Genomic DNA, 15,617 nt, shown 5'->3' on the forward strand with positions numbered 1-15,617 from the left:
TGCAGTAGTGTGATCTCAGCTCACTGCAAACTCCGCCTCCTGGGCTCAAGTGATTCTCCTACCTCAGCCTCCCGAGTAGCTGGGATTACAGGCGCACACCACCATGCCTGGCTAATTTTTGTATTTTTAATAGAGACGGAGTTTCACCATGTTGGCCAGGCTGGTCTCAAACTCCTGACCTCAGGTGATCTGCCTGCCTCCCAAAGTACTGGGATTACAGGCATAAGCCACCAAGCCCAGCAAGTCTTTTGTTTATTTATTTTGGTTTGTTTTATTTATCTTATCTTACTTTCTTGTTTATCTTGCTTTCTTGAATTCCTTTTAATCATTTTCTTTCTAAGAATATTTCATGTCACTCCTCTATAAAAATTCTTCACTGAATCTCTGTTATTTTGCAAAGCTTTAAATAACATTGACACCATATATTCTGTGTCATCTTCTGTCATTCCTCTTAATTTACTTCTCCCTTCTTTCATAAATGTAACAGGGGGAAGGGAGAATTCTACTTCTTCATCTTTCAAAACCAGGCTGTGAGACAGTCTGCAAATATGTTAATAATGGAGGAAGCTTCCTTTCTTTTCTTTTCCGTTTCTTTTCTTTCTTTTTTTTCTTTTTTGAGACGGAGTCTGGCTCTGTTGCCCAGGCTGGAGTGCAATGGTATGATCTCGGCTCACTGCAACCTTTGCCTCCTGGGTTCAAGTGATTCTCCTGCCTCAGCCTCCTGAGTAGCTGGGATTACAGGCGCATGCCACCATGCCCGACTAATTTTTGTATTTTTAGTAGAGATGGGGTTTCACCATGTTGGTCAGGCTGGTCTTGAACTCTTGACCTCGTGATCCACCTGCCTCGGCCTCCCAAAGTGCTGGGATTACAGGCGTGAGCCACCGCACCTGACCTGAAGCTTCCTTTCAATGTGTGGGTTGAGTTTGGAGTAACTGACAGGTCTCAGGTAGTGAGAGTTTGGTATGTGATTTGTGTGTTCCACTTAATATTTCAGACAGAGGTTGTTTAGGGCCACTTAACTGAAATGTACCTGAGAACATATTTGTTCCTCTCTGAGCCTTTAGTAAGCGTAGAGCAAGAATAACACTATAACATGTAATATATAAATCTTAAGATATTTTCAGCCTTCTTTGAATTTAGTTTGCAAGAAGGAGAGAATACTGTAGTATTCAAGTTTGTATTTTTAGATACTTAAACTTTGAAGACATAGCTTAATCAGTTGTTTACAAATTTTTCAATAGCAGCATTCCAATTTTCAGGATCCTTTAAATATCAGTTTTCTGAGAAGTGAAGTGAGGCTTGTGACAGTCTTTTTCGCTCACATTCCTTTGAAAGTAGGTGGGAGAGAACTGCTATGAATAAAATGAGAAAGCAGAATTCAGATTTACTCTGAAGTACAAATGATTTCAGGCACAGTGCAGGACTACTTTTACAGCAGTGAAAAGACAATGACTCTGCTGGAACTCTGATAATAACCTGTGAAATCTCTTTAGATAAAACTGAGAAGCCTAATGAGTAGGCCAGTGCTGTAGAGGGTACACTTTAGTTTATGAACTGCAATGCCACTTAAGATTCAGGAAAGTCTTCATTCATTTGCGATTTATTTCCTCAAGATATAATTGAGTCCCTAGATCCTAGATATACAAATAAGACAATTTTTAGGGTCATACAAAACCGAAATGGTGAGAATAGAAATTGCACCATTGCTCTCTCGTTTTCAAAAATCAAAGTGAATCAGACTCCAAACAAAACGCCATGGCTTATTAATTATTTGCCTGACACTGATAATCAAAATCTGTCATGTAGCTGAAAATGATGACTATCAAGGTTAAGAGGCTGGAGACTGAATGTCTACAATAGAGTTTGAAATGTCATCAGCAAACCCATTGCTTTTTACCAAGAGAAACTTTATTCATTTTTCCCTTCATCCCAACCCTTTCATATTGTGATGCAGTTACCTGGCAAGGGACTCTCCATAACTGTGCTAATCGCTCAATACAGATTTCACAACCTATAAATTCCTTAATGCATTTTCAACATATGTATTTGCAACATACTATTGAAAATATAAAATTGAACAAGTAAGGCCCCGCTGGGATTCGAACCCAGGATCTCCTGTTTACTAGACAGGCGCTTTGACCAGCTAAGCCACAGGGCCCCTCTTGGGCATGTGTTCAGATATATCGTATTTATAACATTTTTGTGAAATGTATCAATTTGCCAAAAGTGTACTTAACTTTGTGACAAAGAAAGCACATCTGTGTTTCTGAACCAGCAACAAAGCAGCAATTCCAACACTAAAAAAAATACTTTTCTTCAATGCAAGGTTTCAGAATTTATTTCAAATTGAAATGAGTGTAATTTCTATTTCATGGTGACTATCTCCCCCTACAGGAAATATTGGATATCGCAACATATTTTTAATTTATTTCTCTGTTCGTGCATTCATTTTTGTCCACAAATGTTGAGTCATTACTGCATTTCAGGTACTTTTCTAGGTATTGGAGATAGAACATTGAATAAAATAGCAAAATTTTCTTCCATTGTTGGATTTATGTTCTACAGGGATATAAAAAAGCAAATTTTTAAAATTTGCGGAAAACAACAACAAACACCCCAAAACAAACTAACCACCTAAAAAAATCCAACAACAAACAAAAACAGAAGTGATATGAAAACCAAGCTCTTTACCGCTGGATTATAGAACCCACGACACTACCTTCTGAGCTAATTCACTGCAATTGAGTAAAACCATTATGCTTCCTTCTATTTTATCTAATCTGGCACAAGAAAGTGAGCCTAGATGAGGACACAGTGATGCCGTGGAGATCTGTGGTCACCCTGCTTCCCACTTACCCAGACTAGGCACCTTGAGACCCTCTGTTTCAAAGACAGCTTTGGTCTCAACAGGAGGTCTGCTGTTAGAGACAGTGAGTTAGGTGTACACAGGGAGTTCTCCTGGATGGATATCTTTGCTTCTGTCATAGTCTTGTTCTGCTCATTTTCCTGCTGGGTTAAAATAGACTCAATTTCTAGACCCACATAGATTGTAAAACTGCGTTGATGATGCAGAGAAGTAGAGAACAAAGTAGAGTACAATGTGATAGCCCTCACAGGATGCTGTGGGAACCTCTCACTTGGGCCTCACAGAGCTGCATGACCTTTTATCTAAGGTTCTATGTTGGTTTGATGAACGCAGGAGTCATGGAATGTTTAGATGAATGCAGAAGGAGTCATGGAATGTTTAGCTGAATGCAGCTTAGCATGGGGAAAAGCAGATGAAACCAATATCCTGAAATATTTAAATAACTGCCTGGTGCTTTGCATATGCATTCATTAAACATCCACAAAATGCAAGACTCTGGAAAGATGAGAAATTACTTAGGTTGAGGTTGAGTTTTTATTTTTTAACCAAGGCTGTTGTTGCTTCTGATTTATTTCCTGTGGGTCATGAGCTTCTACTCACTACCTAGCTAATCACAAAGCCAGGATATACCAATTTTTCAGCTTTCTTGGCTGAGGTTTTTTGTGAAGTTTAGTTATTTATTCCCTGACTTCTGTTTCTCACTGACAGGTGTTTCGTAAATCTTGCTATGGTGTAAAACCCTGGAAGAAAAGCCCTTTGTTTCTCCTTTAGGAAGTCTTTCCAGGATACGAGCAGACGTTTTCAACATAAAGTAGGTGCTGGAGTGGTGTGGCTACAGATAGATTGCTGCACTCTTGAGAGAAATTAACACTACCAAACTGCTGCTTAAAGTGTTTCATCTGGATTTCTGCTGACATTAGAAGGAAAGTTCTTTTCCTGATTCCCTGACTTTTGGGGCTATTCTTTCTAGAACCTAAACCTTTTCCCACAACATCTGTGTCTTCCCTAAACTTACGGCCTATCATAGCAAACATTTTGGCCAATATCCGCCTTATAAAAAGCCTTGCTCAAATCTTCAAATAAGCCTCAGTCCTGAAGACAGACAAAACTCTTCTTGTTATTGTTAGAACTATCTTATCAGCATCAAAGAAGCAGAGGATTGTAGTCAAGTTAAATAGATGCTGAGTCTGGTACCAGTCTTTGCAATATTACTACTGCATGAAGGCCTTCCACCACTTAAGTAGCAATGATATTTATTTATTTAACTTCAAAAATGGCTTATTTTATCATTTTTTTTGTTTGTTTGTACCTTACTGAGCTAGTGCCATCATGCATCTAACACCCTTAAATCTTTAGAACAATTTTAGAAGGTGGTAACTTTCATTAACTTCCATGGAGAGATGAGAATGATAAGACATAGAAATGTTAAAAAGTCATTTCAAGACCATGAATGCCATAGGTAGAGTAAGACAGTTTTCTTTCTGAAAATGTGGTTGGCAGACTGTGTAAGATACTTCCATACCAATATTAGTGCATTCATAAAATGCAAGCTTTTAATCTCACAATTCCCCTGTTTACTTTATACGAGATTTCTAGCAATGCTCACTCAAAGCTGCAAAACATTCTTGTGAACCAGAGAACTTCACACCTCTAAGATAAACATGTGCTTTGCACTGAATATCATATGGTACACACCAAGCAAGCTCTCTACTTTTTGAGCAAATCATATAGCATGGGTTTTATTGATCCCTATTACTCACTTGTCACTACAGTTTTCTTCTGTAATAGATCTAGGACCCTAGCTCTCTCACGAAGATGTAGCCTCTGAGTTAGAGTCCATAGATTTCTGCTACTCAGGCCAGTAAGATCCGAGAAAATGTGTTCTGGAGAATTGCAAGATCAAAACGTTTATTGCTTTAGCAGTTTTATCACTCACTTGTGGCAAAATAATTGACAAGAACTGATCCTTTAGGGTCAATACATACTTAATCCCTGTCTTCACTCTTGTAAGACTGAGTCAAGATAAAATAGACTAAAAAGAAAATTGGAGTGTGATACAAGTGAACATGAATAACCACTGTGAATGGTATTAAATTACTGAGAAGAGGCCTAGAACCTAACCTGTTGGAGAGATGATATCCTACAGTATAAAGCAGCTCAGCTCAATTACAATATCTCCGAGTTTCAGAATCCGTGTCAGTTGGATGGACAGTTGGAGAAGAAATGGGGGCTATTTTAGCCCCAAGAAGGAAAGAACAAATCTCTTTTGCTGAAATTTTTGATAAGTTGCTAAAAGTGTGAGTATTCTTTTTTTTTTTTTTTTTTTTTTTTTGAGACAGAGTCTTACTCTGTCACTCAGGCTGGAGTGCAGTGGTGTGATCTTGGCTTACTGCAACTTCCACTGCCTGGGTTCAGGCAATTCTCGTGCCTCAGCCTTCCGAATAGCTGGGACTACAGGCCTATGCCACTACGCCCAGCTGATTTTTGTATTTTTAGTAGAGACGGGGTTTCACCATGTTGGCTGGGCTGGTCTCGAACTCCCGACCTCAGGTGATCTGCCCACCTCGGCCTCCCAAAGTGCTGGGATTATACAAAGTGCTGGGACTATAGGCATGAGCCACCACGGCTGTTTGAATACTAACCATCCACCAGGGCCAGGAGGGACGAAGTGCCATTAATGTGTTCTCAGAGTACTGTGCTACTAACTAGAACTGGGCTCATGGAAGTGCCTCTGGGGATCTGCCTGTCTCCAGCCACCTCCTACTGGTCCTAGGTAGCACCAACTACTTCTTTCCAGCCACCTCCCTATCTCAGATCAGCTCTCCTCCACTCCTGCCTCACCCAGACTACTTGGCCCTTTAGAACTCATTCTAGAAACTGGACGGGCTAGAAATGGGGGCTGTTCTTCTGGGCCATTATCCCCCCCTCCCAAATTCCTTCAATTACTCAAATTTCTTTAATTTTCTCCAGACGATCAAAGGTTACAGTTTCTCATCATTGGTCCAGCTAGGATACTTAGAAACGCGTGATTAATAATTTGTCTTTTGCGGCCGGGCGCGGTGGCTCACGCTTGTAATCCCAGCACTTTGGGAGGCCGAGGCGGGAGGATCACGAGGTCAGGAGATCGAGATCACGGTGAAACCCCGTCTCTACTAAAAATACAAAAAATTAGCCGGGCGTGGTGGCACGCTCCTGTAGTCCCAGCTACTCAGAGAGGCTGAGGCAGGAGAACGGCGTGAACCCGGGAGGCGGAGCTTGCAGTGAGCCGAGATTGCGCCACTGCACTCCAGCCTGGGCGACAGAGCGAGACTCCGTCTCAAAAAAAAAAAAAAAAAATAATAATAATAATTTGTCTTTTGTGTTTTAAGAAAGATCTCCACAACAAACCTGGATCCCCTTTTGAACAGTCCTTTCCTCATGCCTACCAGTGTTTGAAAGTAAAAGTTTTCCATTAAAAAAAAAAATTTCTCAGTTTCTTCACATACAGCCAATGCCAAAAAGACTGTAGGGGTTGGGTACAGTTGGGAAGAGAATCTTTGGAGAGGGAAAAAAAGACAAGGCAACAAACCTAGACACTCTCTGGTTGGCTGACTGGTTGGGGCACCATGATGAATACTAGTGTTTTTTGTGTACAGATTAGATCATGAGTCAATTCAATTTTGCAAGGGTTTTTCCTAGACTGTCTCCACTCCAGCACGTTGAAAAATTGAGGCGACGTCAAGGTACTGCCCAGTACGTTGAAAAATTGAGGCAACGTCAAGGTACTGCCGTGACTCGGATTCGAACCGAGGTTGCTGCGGCCACAACGCAGAGTACTAACCACTATACGATCACGGCACGCCACCAGAGGCCGCTGCCTGTGTGGCTCTTCCTTTGCTCATTTCTCAGGAACGTCTATTTTTGTCATCTACAGAATGGTGCACTGTCTTCCGTCCCTATTTACACACCTACCCAGTTTACTTCCTTATCCACTCCCGGTCCCCAATATTTTGCTTATGGCAAACAAGCCAAAAGTAACACAAATTAAGTTTCATTACATGGAATTTTCCCAGCGTGGTGGTTGTTTTTTGGGGTTGGTAATACTGTGCTTGTAAACTCATTACTCTCACTTCCATCTCCAACCCACGAATGTTTCTTGCTCAGTTTAGCAGTATGGTCCTCAGATCTTTGGCAACAAAAGGAAGAGGGCGCTGCTTTGAAGTGGACCTGCCGGATCCCATTTTTTGCCAAACTAGTCAGAATCGTTGGGGGCTTGGCATGGAATCTGGCATCTCGACAGGTGCCAGAAGTGAATTTCTCAGCACGAGGAACTATGTGGCTTCGTCCTGACCCAGGTACCTATGAGAAGCCAGTGAGGCGCTGGAGCACTCAGCCTGCCCACCTGAGCAGTCAGGAAATGTCCGGCGGCGCTCGCACCTCAGAGTGAAACTTCTTTCTCCCTTTCATACCTAGTTTGCCAGAAGGGGGAGATAAGAGAGTGCCTCTCCTGTGGCTCCAAATCTCTGTGGGACTTCCCTCCTGCCCCGCTTGCTGTTTTAGGAACGTAGCCTCTAGGGTCAAGGTCCTGGTCGTGTTTTCCCCTTGATACGAAATGATTTTCTTTCTGTAAAATCATTCTGGTCTTAAACTCCTGAACTCAACTGATCCGCCCCTCTCGGCTTCCCAAAGCGCTAGGATTACAGGAGTGAGCCACCGCGCCCAGCCTCTTCTCTTTACCTGGTTAAATTTGTTTAATGCTTCAGCTTCAACTTAAGGAAGCTTTCAAATCAAGGAAGCTTTTCTTGACCTCCGGTCTCCACGCAACACATGGTTCCTTGATTTTTTTTTCCTTCCCTCCCTTCTTTCCTTCCTTCCTTCCCCTTCCTTCCTTCCTTCCCCTTCCTTCCTTCCTTCCTTCCTTCCTTCCTTCCTTCCTTCCTTCCTTCTCTCTCTCTCTTTCTTCCTTCCTTTCTTTTATTTCTTTCTTTCTCTTTCCTCTTCTTTTTTTTTTTCTCAGAGTCTCGCTCTGTCGCCCAGGCTGGAAGGCAATGCACAATCTCGACTCATTGCAATCCCCAACTCCCGGGTTCAAGCGATTCTCCTGCCTCAGCTTCCCGAGTAGCTGGGATTACAGGCGTAAGCCACTACGCAGGGCTAATTTTTGTATTTTTAGTAGAAATGGGGTTTCACTATGTTGGCCAGACTGGTCTACAACTCCTGACTTCAAGTGATCCACCCGCCTCGGGCTCCCAAAGTGCTGGGATTACGGGCGTGAGCCACCATGCCCGGCCACTTGATTCTTTTTTACTTTTCCTTTAGTGCTCTTATATCAGTTTGTAATGTATAATACCAGAGTTATTTGATTAATGTCAGTCTCCCTCCTCCTTCTCCATATGCCTCAAGACGAGGAGTATCTATTTTGCTCAATAATCTATCACTAGGGCTCCCCATTTGGTAGGTTCTTTATCAATATAGTTTGGCTGCAGAATGAATGAATGGATGGGCAGAGATTACAATCCAAAGCTCTATGAAAGCAACTTCTCCCAGCAGCATCTGGCCCAGTTCAGCAGGCTTGCCTTTCGACCTTTGATGGGAAAAGATTGGTAATAATTTAAAGGAAGGTTGAGAGGTCAAGACAGGAGTATTGCTTGAGGCCATGAATTTGAATCAAGTTTGGGCAACATAGTGAGACCCTGTCTCTACAAAAATAAAAAAAAAAAAATTGAGCCAGGCACAGAGGTGCATGCCTGTAGTCCCCATTACAAGGGAGGCTGAGGCAGGAGGATCACTTGAATCCAGGAGTTTGAGGTTACAGTGAGCTATGATTGTGCCTCTGCACTGCAGCCTGGGCTACAGAGCAAGATCCTGCCTCTAAAATAATAATAATAAATTTAAAAACGAAGGGAGTTCAAAATTACCCCTGCAGCTATCCATAATAAAGCTTCTCAGCAGAGCCAAAATAATGTGCTTAATTTCCTAAAATTTTCTTTATCTCCTTTCCTGTCTGGATTACACAAAAGTATTCTAATTACTAAAAGGTTTACTGAAAGAAGAATTACCTGTTTCCTAGCATTATTATTATTATTATTATTTTATTTTATTTTTTGAGACGGAGTCTCACTCTGTCGCCCAGGCTGGAGGGCAGTGGGGTGATCTTGGCTCACTGCAACCTCCGCCTCCTGGGTTCAAGTGATTCTCCTGCCTCAGCCTCTTGAGCAGCTGGGACTACAGGCGCGTGCCACCACGACTGGCTAATTTTTTGCATTTTTAGTAGAGATGGGTTTTCACTGTTTTAGACAGGATGATCTCGATCTCCTGACCTCATGATCCGCCCACCTCCGCCTCCCAAAGTGCTGGGATTATAGGGGTGAGCAACCGCGCCCAGCCCTAACATTAATTTTTTTGATCAGGGAAGTGACCTAAGGGCTTTCTCAGTCTCAAAGACATGAGCTCCATCAAAGAAAATGCAGCCAATAAGAAGGAAATGCAAGCTGCCTCTGTCTCAAGTCTCTTTGAGTTGGATCTTTCCTTTTCCTTTGCTTAGGGCCTTCCCCAACCTCATTTAGAAAGCTGCTGTGAATGAAAGTGCTTTTCAGCATTTTCTGCTGGGATGTTTTTGGAAATTGGGTTGATCTGCATGTGCTTCTCCATAAAAAGAGAGAAAAGCTGTATCTTTGATGTCATAGGCCTAGAAAAAGGCCTCTTTTGTTGTGCTTATTTTGGAAGGCCATTTGGAAGATTTCATCTGACACATTCACTACAGGGATTCTGGGAAGAATAAGAGACAGGCTGGCACAGTTGAACCTACCAGTTCTACCGTTACCAATGCCATGCACTCTTCTACTTCTGAATTTCTAAATTTTCTGTAAGAAATAATTAAAAACCCTCTTTCTTTCAAGGGCATAGTTCCAGCAATATTTTCCTCTTTCTCCTGTATTAAAAAAAATTCTATTTGATCTCTATAGGATCTTTCATATCAGCATTCAAAGCTGCTTTTATTTCTTACATCTGAAAGAAATGTTCTCTTGCTTTCACTTTTCCTTTCAGCTATTGATAGTACTCTTTCAGTTTATAGCCATATTTCCTTGAAGTGTCATCAAACCCATGTCTTATTTCTTTCATCTCATTTCTTTAATATGCTCCTTCATTTTGCTTTCTTCTCCAACACTCCACTTAAACTGATCTTTTACATTTCACTAGTTGAAATAGCTATGTTAGTCCTCAAATTATACGATTTCTCAACACTATTTGATACATTGGATTTCTACCTCTTCTTAGAAACTGCTATGGTCTGAATGTGTTCCCCAAAATTCTTATGTTGATAGTTAATTACCAATGTGATAGTATTAATAAGTATTAAAACAGTGGCCAATATGTAGAGCCATCTCTCCATATCCAGAATGCACATGTCTGGGAGTCAAGAAGTAGAGGTGTGAGTGGCACTTCTCATTATTACTCAGTGATCCATTTGGACAATTTTGTATCCTATCCCTGTGACCTTGATTGAGCTCTGAGGGAATGAGTGTCTTTGTGCCCAGTGGATAAATGTTTCCACTAGGGAGCATTGTCACCTTTCAAATCAACTGAAACCTGAAAACTGCTTCTGGCCATTTTAGTCTTTTCATGCCACTGAACCAATATGCAGGGAAAAGTGTCCCTCTAGTTGGAGTGATTGCTCCCAGTTTCTAGGAGGTAGTTTGGTGTCTGCTGTACAGTGGAGGTTAAATAAAACAAAAAACAAACAAACAAACAAACAAAAATTACTAATCCAGAGAAGTCTCTAAATGTTTTTTGCCCACAAGCCATCGTCAATTAAAAATTGTGACAATGAGATAAAGAAAAGATCATGAGGACACAGATCCCACAGGAATAAGGGCATATTTTATACTACCATGTAAAGAATTCAGCCAACATGCTGACAGAAGTCAGGATAACAAGAAATGAATTTTATTTTTATTTATTTATTTATTTCTGAGATAGGGTCTCATTTCATTGCCCAGGCTGGTGCCCAGTCTGGGGTGTAGTGGCATGATCATGGCTCAGTGCAGTCTCAACCTCCCGGGCTCAGGTGATTGTCCTACCTCAGCCTCTCCGACAGTTGGGAGTACAGGCATGCACCACTATGCCTGGCTAATTTTTTGTATTTTCTGTAGAGTGAGAATCTCGCCATTTTGCCCAGTCTCATGTTGAACTCCTGGGCTCAAGTGATCTGCTCCCCTCGGCCTCCCAAAGTGCTGGGATTACAGGCATGAGCCACCACACCTGGCCTAAGAAATGAATTTTAGAAGGAAGCTGTGATTACTAACCTAAGCCTTATGATCAGCTACAGAAGCAAGGTTCATAACAGCTTTGTATAATGTTAACTAAGTACTTCTCACTTTTTACCCCAGTACATTCGAGGAAGGTGACAACTAACATTTTAGTTTTAAAGTAGGATTATGAACAAACTGGCATCACCCCCATGAGCTGGCTGTGATTTCACAAATTCCATGTTGGAATGCAATGCAGACTTTTCACTTGAGAAAACGACAGTACATGCTGAAGGACAAAAGGGATGGACTGTGCTAGATATTTACTTTTGCCAGCCTACATACACTGTCCTCTTCTTTTTTTTTTTTTTTTTTTTTTTGAGACAGAGTCTCGCTCTGTCACCCAGGCTGGAGTGCAGTGGTGCAATCTTGGCTCACTACAATCTCCACCTCCCGGGTTCAAGCGATTCTTCTGCCTCAGCCTCCCGAGTAGCTGGGATTACAGGCACCTACCACCATGCCCAGCTAATTTTTGTATTTTTAGTAGAGACGGGGTTTCACCATGTTGGCCAGGATGGTCTCGATCTCCTCACCTTGTGATCCGCCCACCTTGGCCTCCCAAAGTGCTGGGATTACAGGTGTGAGCCACCGTGCCCGGCCCACTGTCCCCTTCTTTCATCCTGTGTCCCTAGGAGGCTGATTTATACATGAATTTGATCCTTGTCCTTTGGCTTCTGGTCAAATTTGGCTGATGAAAAGTGAAAATATGTCAGAGAAAGGAAGGAGTTTTTTCTGTTTCCAGATTTCCTTTCCTCCCATTGCCCCTTTAGGCCTAGGTGTGGTAATTACTTATATATGGTATTAGCTTCAAAATACTGCACTATCTCTTGTGGCTTCCTAACACCTTGCTCACTTGTCAATCTTCAAAGCACCCAATTGGTAGTTGTTGTTGTTGTTTGTTTGTTTTTTGAGACAGAGTCTTGCTCTGTCACCCAGACTGGAGTGCAGTGGTGCAATCTCAGCTCACTGCAACCTCCGCCTCTCAGGTTCAAGGTCTTCCCTCAGTCTCCTGAGTAGCTATGATTACAGGTGCCCACCACCACGCCTGGCTAATTTTTTTGTATTTTTAGTAGAGACGGGGTTTCACCATGTTGGCCAGGCTGGCCTCGAACTCTGGACCTCAAGTGATCTGCCCGCCTCCGCCTCCCAAAGTGTTGGGGTTACAGACATGAGTCACCGCGTCAGGCCCAAAGTACCCAATTTGAAGGACTCATCTCTTTCCTGATGGGACACTGGCTGACATATTGACCTCTTTTAGCTTATATGCTGCTGTGTTTACAGATATTAAATGAAAATACAAACAAGATATTTACTTTCAAAATATAATCATTGACATGGAGTTTAAACCCATAAGAACAGATGATCTTAACCAAAAGGCTGAAAACACTTGGTCTTAGCCAAAAGGCTGAGAAGCGGTAATGATATGGAGTTTAAGAACCTGATCTGGGCTGGGCGCGGAAGATCATGCCTCTAATCCCAGCACTTTGGAAGGCTGAGGCCAGCAGATCACGACGTCAGGAGATTAAGACTGTCCTGTCTAACACAGGGAAACCCCATCTATACAAAAAATACAAAAAACTTAGCAGGGTGTGGTGGCACACGCCTGTAATCCCAGCTACTTGGGAGGCTGAGGTAGGAGAATCGCTTGAACCCAGGAGGCGGAGGTTGCAGTGAGCCGAGATCGCACCACTGCACTCCAGCCTGGACTACCGAGCAAGACTCCGTCTCAAAAAAAAAAAAAAAAAAAAGAACCTGATCTGGTAAACCCAGAAGGCATAACGAGAACTAGGAATAAGAGAATACCTTACTGAGGAGGTGCCATATTATGAAAACTGAAGAATGAATAGGAGTTACCCAAGAAGAGGCTGGTAGGACAAACACTCTGGGCCTAGGAAATCGCAAGTGCAAAGCTACGGGAGTACCAGATAGAATCAAACAGGCCAATCCTTGAATACACTTTCTAATTCCAGTCCGTTAATTTTATTAAATCTTATAGTTTCAAGTAAATTACAAAATGCACTGGTTTCTTCAAAAAGAGCAATTTTGCTGTGAATAGAAAAAAGCTTAGCAATTCTGCTGTGAATAAAGTTAGCTTTTAATAAGTCAAGCAATATCAACAACGTACACCAGCAATTTTACCTCCTTTTTTTTTTTTTTTTTTTTTTTTTTGGTGTTTTCCTTTGTGTGATTCCAAGGCATATTTGTGATCTCAAGTTGATTTACTGATGGCCAGTTCTGAGTCCAGATACCAGTCAGCCTTGTAAACAATCACTATTCCTCCCAGGTGTTTACTATTACACACAGAATCTAGCTTCCCAGGTAAGTGAAGCCATGTCAATAGTTAGCCTGATATAAAATTATATTATTTTGTCCTTAGTTAAGTACCCTCATTATCCATAATCACATGTGTTTCCCATATTTTGTCATTGTTAATTATTTAAATCATGCAGCTCCTCTGGGATATAAACCTTCACATATTTTTAGATGTGACTTTACTATTTTGATTTTACCAGAATTATTCCTTACAAGGAGTGCATAACAACGACTCCATCTGTAATAGGTATGAAGATGAGGGGGAAGGGCGGAACTGAGGAAAAGCATGTATGTATGCATTTTAAAAATTGTATGTGTTTTAAAAATATATTTTTTAAAAGTATATATTTTAAGTGTGATTCCCATTTTCAGGAATCTTTAGCTATTCACTTTAAACTATTGTAAACACTTTGAATAATTAAGTCCAGTTTTATTCTTTCTCATTTTGTATCTATTAATTCAAATATGATCATGATACTCTTCTGGTAGAACCTTTCAACATCTCCCTTTAACAGTTCTGGCTGGGCGCGGTGGCTCACGCTTGTAATCCCAGCACTTTGGGAGGCCGAGGCGGGCGGATCACGAGGTCAGGAGATCGAGACCACGGTGAAACACCGTCTCTACTAAAAAATACAAAAAAAACAAATTAGCCGGGCGTGGTGGCGGGCGCCTGTAGTCCCAGCTACTCGGAGAGGCTGAGGCAGGAGAATGGCGTGAACCCGGGAGGCGGAGCTTGCAGTGAGCCAAGATTGTGCCACTGCACTCCAGCCTGGGCGACAGAGCGAGACTCCGTCTCAAAAAAAAAAAAAAAAAAAAAAAAACAGTTCTTACCCAAGTTTCTATATACCTTAGACTAAAGCACATGAGACCAGATAGTTAAGAGAAGGCAGTTATGTGTGTGTTCCATGTTGAGTAGATAATATTCTGATAGCTTTTTCTCTTACTAATTGAGAATCTGATTGGATAAGTAACACCACACTTTCTTTTCCAAATTAGAGTCCAAACAATACCCACCTCAAAAGGTTGTGAGAAATAAATAAGCACATTCATATTGCATATGTAGCCCATGAGTGGCTGGCACCAAATATCTCTTCTAGGTGTTTTTTTTTTTGTTTTTGTTTTTGTTTTGAGATGGAGTCTCACTCTGTCACCCAGGCTGGAGTACAGTGGTGCAACCTCGGCTCACTGCAACCTCTGCCTCCCAGGCTCAAGTGATTCTCCTGCCTCAGCCTCCCAAGTAGCTGGGACTACAGGCAGCTGCCACCACGCTCGGCTAAGTTTTTGTGTTGGTATTACAGGCATGAACCACCACACCCGGCCTAAAATGTGTTTCCACGTGGTTTCGAACCAGGGACCTTTCACGTGTGAGACTAACGTGATAACCACTATACTACAGAAACTCATTCCATGGTTTTTTTTTTAAAGGTTTCCTCTCCTCTCCTTTGAACCTCAAATATTCATTCTGAAGTTTCTTCAGTATGGAGCAAAGCTGGATTATTTCTCAGTTTGGGAAATGTGAAGAGATTTGCTGAATCTGGGGTAGGAAAAGTCAGTGGAAGAATCTCCCATTTCCTTTATAATTGTTTTCTATCACCTTCCATGTGCAACGATTGAGGCATTTAAAGCTCTTACAGGAGTATATAAAACTAATAAAGATTTTTAGAAAGTCTGTACATTTTCTTATTTCTCTAAAAAGAAAAGACCCCCCCCCCACCTTTAAATTCCCTGATGAAAGTAATTACAGGCTCATGCCTGTAATCCCAGCACTTTGGGAGGACAAGGCAGGCAGATCACCTGAGGTCAGGAGTTCGAGACCAGCCTGACCAATATGGTGAAACCCCGTCTCTACTAGAATTACCAAATTAGCCGGGAGTGGTGGCACACACCTGTAGTCCCAGCTACTCGGGAGGCTGAAGCAGGAGAATTGCTTGAATCTGGTAGGTGGAGGTTGCAGTGAGCCGAGATCAGGCCATTGCACTCCAGCCTGGGCAAGAAAAGGAAAACTTCATCTCAAAAAAAAAGAAAAATGAAAAAAAAAAAGTCAAAGAGCAATACCAGCTATGCACTTACACATGCTAAAGTCAGTCTCCCAGATACTATCATAGACCTTACTTAACATTGATATTTATATTCATGTTAATATATGT

At 41.8% G+C, this 15,617-nt stretch overlaps 2 non-coding genes and 1 pseudogene across 2 annotated transcripts; all 3 read right to left on the bottom strand.

The window, feature by feature from the left end:
* Positions 1-15,617, bottom strand: part of LOC129473563 (uncharacterized) — a 687,223-nt pseudogene that overhangs the window by 661,389 nt on the left and 10,217 nt on the right.
* TRNAT-AGU (transfer RNA threonine (anticodon AGU)) lies at positions 2,088-2,161 on the bottom strand. Its single transcript has one exon. It is a non-coding gene; the product is annotated as a tRNA-Thr (tRNA).
* Positions 6,635-6,706, bottom strand: TRNAH-GUG (transfer RNA histidin (anticodon GUG)). Its single transcript has one exon. It is a non-coding gene; the product is annotated as a tRNA-His (tRNA).

This window comes from Symphalangus syndactylus, chromosome 23 (assembly GCF_028878055.3).
Source record: "Symphalangus syndactylus isolate Jambi chromosome 23, NHGRI_mSymSyn1-v2.1_pri, whole genome shotgun sequence".
NCBI classification, from domain to species: Eukaryota; Metazoa; Chordata; class Mammalia; order Primates; family Hylobatidae; genus Symphalangus; species Symphalangus syndactylus.